General features: G+C 52.5%; 1 pseudogene; it reads right to left on the bottom strand.

Moving 5' to 3' along the window:
• LOC103266120 overlaps positions 1-12427 on the bottom strand; it is a 38045-nt pseudogene that overhangs the window by 24474 nt on the left and 1144 nt on the right.

Raw genomic sequence — 12427 nt, 5'->3', positions numbered from 1 at the left:
CTGCCATCACACCCCTTCCCCTCCAGGGTTGACCCCTGTAGGCAGCTTCTGTGCTCATCTTCCTGGTACCTCTCCTCTTCCTTTTCCACCAGATCCCCAGAGAACTTTCCAGCCTCGACTTCCATTTGTCCCTACCAATCGGTGAGTGCTCTGGGCAGAGTCCATGTACCAACAGTTACTGAAGAGATTCTAGTCAATATCTGTGGGATGGGGAAGTGAATACGTGGGTAGACACATGGCAAGGAGTGAAGGGGTCTTATCTGTGAGCATTTAACTTGCATAAACTTCACCCACGCACCAGGAAAAAATACATGCAAACACTGCATACTTCTGTTTTGGATATGCACTCTTCATTTTATGCAGTGCTTTCCTGTATATACTGTCTGCATGCACATGAATGTTTTCCTGTATGTGTATGGAAGCCCAGGCATTCTGAGTTTTATGCATGATTGGAAGGACTTTCAATGGCAATGTTGACGAGTATAGATTTCACTGTCTGGGTCGATGTCAGAAGCTAAAATGTGCCTCTTCTGTACCCGTGGTGGAAGATATCAAAATTAGGAGTGAATGCATATACTTTTTGGTGCATTCCAAGTTGGTCTAAAACCACACACTGAGTGCTAGTCAATGGGGGGCTCTCCAGGGCAGTGTTTCCCAGTGTGAGGACCCCTGAAGAGCAGCTCCACAGGACAGTGAGTCCCAGCTTGGAAGAATGACCCCTCCAGATGAAGCTTGCTCAAGATATTTTCTTGCCTGCAGGATTTTCAGGGCCTTGCCTATACTGGTGGGCACTCTGACTCTCTAGGAGCAAGGAGTAAAGCATGCTGAGTTCCCCATTTTTCATCCATGGACATCTCTTCCCCCCAGCCAGCTGGCCACGAAGGTGGGGTGGAGGGCAGAAACTAATGCTCTGCTGAGCAGACCTTGGGCACAGCTCCTCGTGTTATGCCGCAGGGCTGCTTCCCAGACCTTGACCTAGTCAACACTTTCATCCCATTTGAAGCCAATGCAAAGGTTGGAAGGAGAGCTTCGAGAATAGTGGATCGTGGCAACATTCAAAAAGATTTTGGCAAGTGGGAATGCCAGGATAAAATGTACCTGGCATTTCCACTTTTGGGGTGCACATAACAGAGAAAATGGAGCACTCATGGTGTGTGAGGCACTCTCCAGACTCGGTGTCCAGAATACAGACAAAATCAGGCTTATCCTCAGGACTTGGAGCCACCAGGTACACATAAAGTGAAAAGGGGCTGATCTACCCAGGGGTCATATGTCTCTTCATGTGTTCCCTGAGGTCCTGCAACGTGTCAGGCCCTGGCCAGGGGCTGGGGGTCCAGGCTCCCAGGAGCCTCATGGTGATGGAGAAGAGAAATGTTGGACTGGTTCTTGCACAGTCAGCAAAGTTACTTCTGAAAGAGGCAAGGGCTCTAAAGACAGGGTTCCCTGCTGGGGGTGGGACTGTCTTAGGTGGGATGATTAAGGAAGATTTATTGGAGGAGGTGGCCCTTAAGTAGAGACCTGTACCACATGGGGGAAAGCAGATTGCCTTCCATGGCTCAGCTGCTTCACCCGTGCGCCCTTTTGTCCAGGCCCTGCTCCAGAAAGGAGTTGCAGCAGGGGTCTCCTCTAGTTTCCGCGGTGTCCCTACATTCACTGAGCCCACCTGTGAGGACTGTGCCTTCCATGTGCCAGGCACTGTGTCAGCGGCCCCTGCTTCCTCATAGAGCATCCTTCTGGCTGGAGAGACAGACAGTAATAACACAACTATGATTTATGGAGCTCTTTGGTGTGCCAGGCACGGTTCTGAGTACAGTAAATAATCCTGTCCTTCCACCACCCATGAGGTAGGTGCTGTGATCTCTCCCACTTGATCAAGTCCACAGCTCATAAGTGACCAAGCTGAAAGCTTTGGGGAGAATTCGTACAGGAGTAGCAAAGTGATACGAAGACAAACACGGCAGGTGAGGCAGTGGTGGGGACAGGTGGCCTGCACTAGAGAGGTGGGCAATGAAACCTTCCCTGGGGGGGTGACAGGGAGCAGAGAGTCGAAGGATGGAGGGAACAAGGCAAGTTGCCATCTGGGGCAGGGCATCCAGGCAGCGGGAACAGTGAGGGCAAAGACCCCGAGGAGGGAAGGGCTTTAGTGGAGGTCCACACAGGAGCAGGAGACAAGCAACGGGAAGTCACAGTGGGGTGTGACACAGTGGACGCCATGCTCAGAGTGACACCGGGAAGATGCTGTGCTGGATGGCTGTGTGGACTGGGGTCCAAGAGAGGAGGGGCAGGCACACCGGAAGGCTGATGCAATTGTCCAGGCAACAACTTCCTGAAGATGGATGCTTGAGCCAGCAGGTGGTGGTGACAGTGGTGAGAAGTGGACATGTCTGGGGACATATTTTGGAGCAGAGTCAAAACTGTAGGTTTAGGTTAGTTATTGGGCCAATAGCTTCTGTGCTTCAAGAACACAATCAAGAGAGCGTACCCCCGATTCTCTGAGCCTGTGTTCATATAACACGGGCACACAGGCCTCCTGAAAGGGGTAAGGGATGCACACTGATGGCCCCAGCCCAGCATGTGCTAGGGTGTTACATCCCGTCTTACACAATGCCACTGATGCCCAGCAAGGTGGGCTGTGTGACTCACCCATCCGCAGGCGAGCAGAATAAGGTCAGAAATGGGAAGGACTCACTCAGAGTCATCAGCCATGTAGGGGTGAGGCCGGGATGGAAACTGGCCAAGTGACTCCAATTCTAGGGTGCGCTTGGCTGCCCCATAGCCCACAACAAGACCAGGGGTTCTCACATACATGGGAGCCTTGGGAATCTCAAATCTGGCAGGTTCACACAAACAGAAGAATTCCTCCAGTGACAGGAAACGCACTGCCTGTCTTACCCTGCTAGAAACAGCCACGTGGCTTTGGTCTGAGCCTGTCCCCCAGAGGTGAGACAAAGGTGGATGATGAGGATCCAGTGCGGTGATGGACGAGAAAGGGCTATCTCAGCTCCAGGCTCTTATTGAGCCTTAATGACAAGACAAAGGTAGGAGAGAGTGACGCCACTCTGGGAGCATGGACCCCAAAGCACTGCCTGATCCAGTCCTGGCTCCCTGGCACTCTGACTCTGACTCTGGTAACAATCCATTGGCCAAGCCTGATGGGAGAACCACAGTCCGACAGAAAAATAGGCAAAAGGCACGCATAGGTAGCTCACAGCAGAGCAAACACGCATAGCCAGTGAACACGGGAAACGTTTTCAATCCCATCCTTTCTCAGAGAAATGCAAGTTGAGATGACAGGGAGATGGCATTTTACACCCATTCACCAGGCAAAAACGCAGCTGGTCAATCCCTGAGTTGGAGCAATGCTGCTATACTAGCGGGAGAGGAACGTGGCACCCTCACAGTACAATGGAAATGAAATGATTGACTTTTGGGAAATAGAGCTACATGATACATTAAACATAAACAAACAAGAGATGGCAAGCCCAAGATTCAGGAGAGAGAAAGCTTGGCTTGGGAGGGAGACACAAGGCCCCTAGTTACTGTTGGCAGTGAATTCGAGAGGGTTCACTTATTATTCAAGAAAAAGAAAAGCCTAGAAGGAGGTGAGAGACTTACTAGGCGCACAAGGGTCACACTGGGCCTAAGTAGCAGTTGATCAAACAGATAAGGAACACGCTCTCCACTCAAATCATCCCTGGCACTCAAGGCTTTGACAGTCAGCATGCCATCTCACCCCTCATTCCCTGAGGCAGCAGTCCCCTCTGTACCCTCCACTCAGCTCACACGTGTCTCTGACTTTGCCTTGTTGTTCCCTCTACCTGAGATCCTCTTGGTTGACGAGTGAGTTTCTTTTCACCCTTCAAGACCCAGATTGAGGGCCATCTCCACCGTCCAGACCCCTCCCTCCATCTTGAGGTCTCACCTCTGAGTAACCACCATGTCCCCTATGCCTTTCCTGAAAGCTTAGACCACACTGCTCTCTGGTTGCTCGTTGCTATGGACTGAGTGATACCCCCACTAAAATCCATATGGTGAAGCCCTAACCCCCAGCACCTCAGAATGTGACTGCACTTAGCAGTAGGAATGTGAACGAAGGAATTAAGTCAAAAAGAGACCATTACTGTGGGCCCTAATCCTATGGGACTTGAGTCCTTATAAAAGAGGAAACCCAAGACACGATGGGCAGGAAAGGAAGGCCACGTGAGGACACAGTGACAAGGCAGCTAGAGACAGTCTGAGGAGAGGGGCCTCAAAGAAACCAACCCTGCTGACACCTGGATCTCAGGGTTCCAGCCTCTGCAACTGTGAGGAATACATTTCCATGGATTAAGCCACCTGGTCTGTGGTGCTTTGTTCTGGCAGTCTGGCAGACTGGTACTCTTGTGAGTCATTCTTCTCCCCTGAGGGGCGGAGCTCCCAGACCTGGCCGCAAAAACTCTGTTGCCCTTGGCCACTGTGAATGGACTGGAATGGACACACAACCCTGTCAGTCAGCTGGTCCAATCAGAGTGAACCTTAGGGCCTTTGCAGGTGCTGCCAGAGAAAGGTCAGGGCTCTTTTGGGCAGGACTTGAACCTGGAAGTTGGGGTGCTAGAGCTACAATGGCCATCCTGCCGCCCGAGAGGTGGCTCTAGGCTGCTGGGAGCCAACACTACATCTGGCCCAGTGTGTTCTGAAAGCCAGTACCACCCCCCGGCCCCCTGGTTCTTTGGACACACATACATTCCCCCTTTAGCATGAGGTGGCTTGAATGGGGTTTCCATTTCTAGCATCCATACTGTCTAGCTCCTGGCTCCCTGAACCTTCCTCTTCCCCCTCCCTCACAATACTCCAGACACATCAGCCTCCAAGCATGTTCCTGTCTCAGGACCTTTGCACCCACTGTTACCGCTGCCTGGCATGCTCTTCCCCCAGGCATGCCTGTAGCTCACCTGCCTCAGAAATCCAGTGCCTTCCCTTGTCATACCCTTTGGAAAAGCAGCCCCAAGCCATAGTGGGCACCCAAGAACTATTTGGTGAATTTATGAATCAGTCTGGCAAATAATGTATGAATGCATGAATTTGTACCCAACCTTCAATGAGTCCTACAGAATTCATAATAGGTTGAGTCTTGTGATGTTGCCACTACTGGTAGTCGAAAATCATCACACAGCGGCAATTTCATAGGTTCGACCTATCCTTGGGCAGTCACGTCCACACTCAGGATCCCCCAACAGGTTCCACCACCTAGATATTCAGACTCCTGAGACTGACTTCACACACCTCCTGGCCCTGCTACCTTTCCCTTCCAGGTCCTGCCAAACAGGTACCCTGGCACCCCTGTCCCACGGAGTTCTCGGGCTAGAGTTCCTTGCTGCCACCCCCACATGCGCAGTCCACTGGCATGCCTCTTGCTACTGGCCTCTGCTCCTCCCTGGTGTGTACTGGCACCCTGAGCCTTCCTCCTCCTCATCCTCAGCTCTCCAGTCATGGCCAGGGCTGCTTGACAGCAGGGGTTCTGGGTACCGGTGCTTCCCTGCCCTGTAGCCCTCCTGCTGTACTCCTAGGCTCTGCTCCAAAGCCAGACCACATGCTGGCTGTACAGAGGTGCTGGAATAAACCCAGTCCTGGCGGACATTGCCATTCACTCTTGTTGGCTCTGGGCAAGTCCCTTCAGAGCCTCAGTTTCCTCATCCGTAACATCTCATAGATCAGCAAAGCCACAAGTTTAAAGAGTGTAAGAGCCCGGGCCTGGGTTGCAGGAATGAGCTCTGTGTGTGTGTAACATCTGAGCAGGACAGAGCAGAAAAACCACCAGTGACAAGCAATAAGAGGCTCACAGGACAGATTTTGGCATCCTCAGGGAGTGAAGTTTCCCTCACTGCATGCCCGAGGGCAGTCCTATCCTCTCTCCAGGTCTCAGTTTCCTCTTGAAGATGAGCCCAGGGGTTAGGAAGAGGGAGAAGAAGGGCAGGGTACCCAGTGAAATCTACACAACACTGACCCTGGAAAAGGCTTGCCTGGAAAGGGGCTCCGCAGGAGAGAGTACACCTGCCCATGTACCCTGAGCCTGGGACCCTGCTCAGGTGTAAGAAGGGGACAGAACACGGGGACAAAACCAGACCTGCTGCAGTGTGGGTCTGAGGCTGCCCTTCCTCCCAGGAGGAATGGGCTCAGGTGGTGGTGAGCGTGGAGTGGAGCTCCCGCCCTCAGGAAGCTCACCTTTCAGACTGGCAGGCATGGGTTCAGACAGCCCAGGAATTTGGGATGGGGTGGATGGAGAGTCGAGGTAGAGGGGGACTTGACAAGACCAGAGGATACGGCTGTGGGGGCGGGGAGCTAAGGCAGGTGGGACGGGTGGTGCTCAGGCCTCAGAGCAGCCCCAGCTGGTCCTTTGGGAAACAGGAGGAGGCTGAGTGAGCAAGGGAAGCGGGGAGACAGAGCAGGAGGCAGCAGAGGGCGGCGGCCAGTCGAGCAGGGGGGGACTTCATCCTGACATGAGGAGCTCTCTCATGGGTGTCTAGCAGGGGATGGCAGGATGTGATTTCCATTTAAAAAGGACAACCCTGCCTGCTGGGTGCCAAAGGGTCTGCAGGATGGCTGGGGCAGCAGGGAGATGGGGGGAGGGAGAGCCCAGGACAGCTGGGGAGCTCAGATATGACAGCAGTGTGACCGGAGGGCTGGCTGTGAGGATAAGAAGGGGCTGGATTGGGGGGGCTTTTCAGTATCCCACGGGAGTGACGCCAGCATGAGGGAGAGTGAGAATTCAAGGGTGCACTTTGGGTCATCCTAGGAAGGGTGGATCACTCCAGGTCAGAGACTGAGGCTGAGGTCACCTGACTTTCGGGAAGTTCACGGTGTGGAAGTGGGCCAGCAGCATTCCTGGCCTCCCTCCCAGTGTCGAGGCACACAAGTGAGAAGACACACAGCATGGCCTTTCCCACCGCCCAGGGCCTCCCGAAGCCAACATCACTCTCCCCACCCTCTTCCCTCAAGGTTTTTGTCATAATTGCTTCAGAAGTCAAATGTGTGGCTCAACATTCTGTGTGTGTGTGTGTGTGTGTGTGTGTGTGTACACACATCCATCTGCACATACCATTCCCATAAAATAGGAATTGCAAAGTCAAAAACCCACCCACAACCATCAGGCAGATCAAGTAGCAGGACCGTGCAGGCTGAGCAGCAATAAGGAGTGGTGGAGACTGTGGCTTCAATGAAAGGGAGCTGTGTTCCCAGCTCCAGTCCATTACAAACATGAGGGCACATGTGTAAACTATTGGTAGATCAGCTCACTTCTCAAAAGAAGCCAGAAATTCATATTTTTAGGATGAAACAACTAATTTTAAAATGTGGGCTTCAATTTAAAACACAACATCAGCGCTGTATCAGCAGGTTAGCATTTGGACCCCTGGTTGCTGGTTTGCAACTTTGCCAACAAACATTTGGGGTGGTAGGAACTCAAACCAGAGACCTGACCCTTCTCGGGAGAACTGAATTCAAACCATGGCACTTGTAGGACCCCATACTGAGGGGCACTCTAGCATGGGACAGGTGAGGGGGCCCCAGAGAGCTCCCATGGGTATTCTTGCCTCTCACAGCCTGGACAGTTTGGGTGAGCACATACCCACTTTGAGCTCCTTCCCAAAGACGGTACACTCCCCTAGTGCCAAGCAGTTCCAGCGGCCACTGCAGAACTGGAACTGACACTCATCCAGGCCCATTTGCAAGCCTTCTCCTATGTCGATGATGGCGTCGGACTGGCTCTGGCAGATCGCCTGCTGTCTGGGAGCCAGGCCTGGGATCTTGTTACAGATGATGCTTGCACCCAGAGCTACCACCGAGGAGAAGTCACTGGAAGGGGAGACACAGAGAGACAGCAAGTCAGCTCAGCAAGGCGGGACACACAGCCCAGGGACTCCCCCAGGTGTCCAGCCCCAGCCACCTGCTGACCCCAGCAGAGTCTCCCAACTTGTCTGATCCTGTGCTCCCAGCCCAACTATATTCATTTATAAATCCATAACTTCCACTGGCATCAATGTATGTATTCAATATTAATGAAACTTGTTTTCCTTTTCGAAAACAAAAAAAGATGGTGTATGTCACCAACATTATGTGGAGTGAAAAAAGCAAGTTGCCTTCGAATATAAGGTAGGATCCACTTGAGACCAAGTTCAAAAATATGCAAAAAACCCCAAACCTGTATTATCTAGGAATGCTATATGCAGCAGCTGTCTCTGAAGGAGTGGGTGGGTGCCTGGATGCTCACACCAGAACTTAGTGTTTTCTGTTCCTTCTGCCCAGAGTACCCTTCCCTGGATCTTCCCACAGCTGGCTCCTGGCCATTCAGGTCTCTGCTCCAGTGTCACTTATAAAAATCTGTTGATGTGTGCTATGCATACTCTCATGTATGCATATATTATATTATTTTTTAAAAACTTGAAAGAAGTTGTGAGTAGAAGTCCTGGTGTTTCTTCCTGCCTGCCAGTGGAGTGTGTGCATCCCACTCCAGATGTGACTGGTCTAGAGGATGCATGTGACATTGTGGCGAGAGGTCCCATCCCGTTCAACTCGTTGACTGAACATATCGGACACCTGTCACGTGCTGGACACCACTCCAGGAGACAGCTCTGAGCCTGGAGGCAAGGCCCTGCCTTCACGGAGCGAGGGTGGGAGACAACGCAGGCATTGCAAATGAATCCATCAGAGAGTGAAGAAAGTAAAGGAAGATGCTGTGATGGCCACTGGGGGTCCAGGGATGGGGAGGAGAGGACCCCTTCAGCTGGGATGGTCCATGAGGTCCCTGAGGAAGTGGCATTGCAGCAGAGACCTGAATGGCCAGGAGCCAAAGGCAGGAAGATCTGGGGAAGGGCCTTTTGGCAGAGGGAACAGAAAACACAAAGTTCTTAGAGGGGGACCCACGTGGGGTCTCCACAGAACAGAAAGAACCCATGGAAGCTGATGCAAACCCAGGGCTGGGAGAGGAGATGGCTCAGGGCTGGGAGTTCCTCAGGTGTATCAGGCAGCATCTGGAAGTGCTGAAGGCCTGGAGGCAGGACACTGACATGGTCCAATTGCCCCACTCTATGTGAGCAAGGAATGCGGATGCCAGAGCAGGAGCAGGGGACCAGGCAGGCTAGAGGTGGTAGTGGCTCGGCCTAGCGGCAGTGCTGAGGACCGCTGCTGGAGGAGCTGATGGAGGGTGGATGCGGCAGGCTCAGGGCAGGGTTGCGGAATGGTGCAAGGGAAAGAGAGTTTCCTGGGAGGGTGGTGCTATTTCTAGTACCAAGATGATCCCAAACAGTGCAGCCCTCCCTTTACACAGCATCAAGAGAACTCTTCAAGAAAAGACCTCTCCCCAATGCCTCACTTTGGTTATCATACAAGGGGGGCCCCCAGAAATCCTGGAATTTATTTATAAAAAATTGTGTATTTCTTACAAGTTTAAACGTTAGTCACTTTCAAAGTACTCTTTGATGCAATACACCTATTGAGACACTTTTCCCGCTGCTCAAAACAGTTTTTGAACCTGTTCATTTTGATGCCTCTTAGCGCTTCTGTTTGTTTGTTTTGAGTTGGAGTCTCATTTTGTCGCCCAGCCTGGAGTGCATTAGCACGCTCACAGTCACCGCAGACTCAACCTGCTGGGCTCAGGTGAGCTTCTTCCTCAGCCTTCTAAGTAGCTGGAACTGTAGGTGCACGCTACCAGGCTTGGCTAATTTTTTTGATTTAATGTATGTAGAGATGAGGTCTCACCAAGTTGCCCGGGCTGGTCTCGAATCCGTGGGCTCAGGCAATTCTCTTACCTCCGCCTCCCAAAGCACCGGAGCCTCTGTTGTTTTTTTTCACCTCTTCCGTACCAGCAAAATGTTTCACCTTGAGGACTTTTTTCATTGGGGAAACAAAAAGTGTCGCTGGGGGGAAGATCAGGTGAATAGGAAGGGTGGAGCACAGGGGTCACGCTGTTTTTGCTCAGACTGCTGAACATTCAGCACAGTGTGGGCAGGTACACTGGTCAACCACCCATCATGAAATGGGCCAACACATGAAAAAATCTCCAAAAAAAAAAAACTCCCCCAAACCGAAGGCAGCCTCTCATAGCAATGTCAGTGGGTACACTGATGCCAATGGGTTCGGGGGAAGCCTGTACTACAAGGGGCCCACCCTCCAAAAATAATTTCATTTCTTGGGGGTCCCCCTTCATAATAAGCGCTTGCATTTATTGAGAGGGGATGCCAGCCACAGGGCCAGCACCTCATGCTGGGGCTCGGCTGTGGACAATTGTTCTGGAAGTGGGATTTGTTCGAGCGAGGCTCGCCTGCACCAAGAATGCCCAGAGGTGAAGTGGATCCACTCCCCACCAAGCACATAATGTACCGCTCTTGCCCTCTCCGGCCACACCCGTCAGCCTGCTTCCTGGCACGGGCCCTTTGTCCTTGTGGGCCCTCGCCCCGGAAGGTCTCTCACCCCTGAGCTTCACGGACTTGGCTTCTTACCATCATTCACAAGACCTCAAGGGTCACCTCTCTGATATCCCGACTCAGGGAACTTTCCTCTTCTGCCTATTCCTAACAACTTGCCATCACAAGCTGTTGTGTTTACTTGATAACTTAATCGCTCGGGGTCTTCTGAAATTTGTTTGTCTTTTGTTTCTTGTTTGCTTTGAGTCAGAGTCTCACTCTTTCACCCAGGCTGGAGTGCAAAGGAACAATCACAGTTCACCGCAGCCTCGACCCCCTGGACTCATGGGAATCCTTCTGTCTCAGCCTCCTGAGAAGCTGGGAACACAGGTGTACCCCACCACACCCAGCTAACTTTTTGTAGAGACAAGGTCTTGCTATGTTACCCAGGTTATTCTCGAACTCTTGGGCTCAAGCAATTCTCCCACTTTTACCTTCCAAAGTGCTGGGATTACAGGCAAGAGCCATTGCACCTGGTGGGTTTGTTTTTAAAGTGTATGCTCACTTGTTTATCACCTGTCTGAGACTATGCGTTCTTTGAGGACAGGGAGGCTGTCTGCTGGCTCACGCAACAGTTATCGAATGAATGGGTCATGGCACTCCAAAGACGCTGTTCAGGGTGAGTACCAAAGGCCTGTTGCCCCCAGCTATGCATCAAATGCATCCGTGAATCTGGGCAGCATCCCTACTATGTGTCGAGACAGTATGGCAGGTGCTGCCACAAACATCAGCCCATGTGATCTTTCTAAACAGCCAGGTGGAGCAGGAATCATCATATGCATTTCATGCATTTAATAACCAAGTCTCACAGATACTGAGACCTGCAGGAAGGTCCTCAGCTAGCAAGTGTTAGAAGCAGGATAGTCTCGCCCTGCCACAGGCGTCTCAGCCATGAAAGCAAAGTCTAATACACAGCTAGGAGGTGTGAGACGCCTGAGGAGTGACAGCCTGGGAAGATTAAGTGAAGTGGAGGTGTTCTGGCCACAAGTTCTGGCCTCCAAGCACCTAGCTGACATCCTCAAATACCTGTACCAGCCGTAATGATGTCCTGGGGTCAGAAATTCACAGGAACAACCGGCTAGCACTTAGGGGTCTGGCCTAGGTTGTCATCTAGGCCTCTTTCACTTAGTAGCTGTGTGACTTGTGTCCCTCTCTGTGCTTCAGTTTTTCCATGGCTAAAATGAGGGTTTTGATAGTTGGCCCCCACCTCAGAGGGGGCTGTGAAAACTAAATGTGTTAAAAACTGAACGTGCATAGAGAGTGCCAGGTGCACAGTAAGTACTCCATAAACGTGTTGGTTGTTGTGATTATTATTCATACTGGATTGTTACAGGGGATTGGTGGTGGGGTCACTTGAACTGTCCAAATAAAATAAGAAGGCTACCGATGCCCCCCACCAGCAACCGAAGCGGTGAGGAGCCAGCCTCACCTGGGGACCTGGGAGCCCTCCTAGGGACTTTGGGTCTTCACCCCTCATGCCCATTTTACAGATGAATGACCTGAGGCCCAGGGAGCAGCAGGGCCTGGCCCAAAGTGACCCTGCCACTCCCACCTCCCAAGCTGGGCGTCTTCCCAGAGGGCAGCCTCAGGCAGAAGTCCAGCGCCCTGCGTGGCTCCCTCCTGGCAGCTGGCCTCCCGCAGGGCCAATCCAATGGGGCCCTGGCGCCGGCGCGAGGTCGGCCTGAGGGCGGACGGGGCTCCAGGGGAGGTTATTTTCTGCTGTTTTCCCTTTCTCTCTTCCCTCCCGGGTCCCTCCGCCCCGTTTCTAATTAAAAAGGAGATAAAGTCACCCGCGGCCGGAGCCAATCGGCCCGGCCGGCTTCCTGGATGCTGGATGTGCGCGGGGCGCTGGGGCGCGGGCCAAGGTGAAGGTTACAGCAGGGGAAAAAAGAAAAGCCACCCAGTCGCGGCGAATCAATAGCACTTAAAAACACACCGGCAGGCAGCGCGCGAGCGCCGCAGCCGCCTCTCCGCTCGCGGTCGCCTCTCCG

The sequence above is a fragment of the Carlito syrichta genome, unplaced genomic scaffold (assembly GCF_000164805.1).
Source record: "Carlito syrichta isolate Samal-C Ts95f unplaced genomic scaffold, Tarsius_syrichta-2.0.1 Scaffold307024, whole genome shotgun sequence".
NCBI classification, from domain to species: Eukaryota; Metazoa; Chordata; class Mammalia; order Primates; family Tarsiidae; genus Carlito; species Carlito syrichta.
Note: the sequence above shows the minus strand (reverse complement) of the source record. Positions and strands in the feature narration are given on the sequence as shown.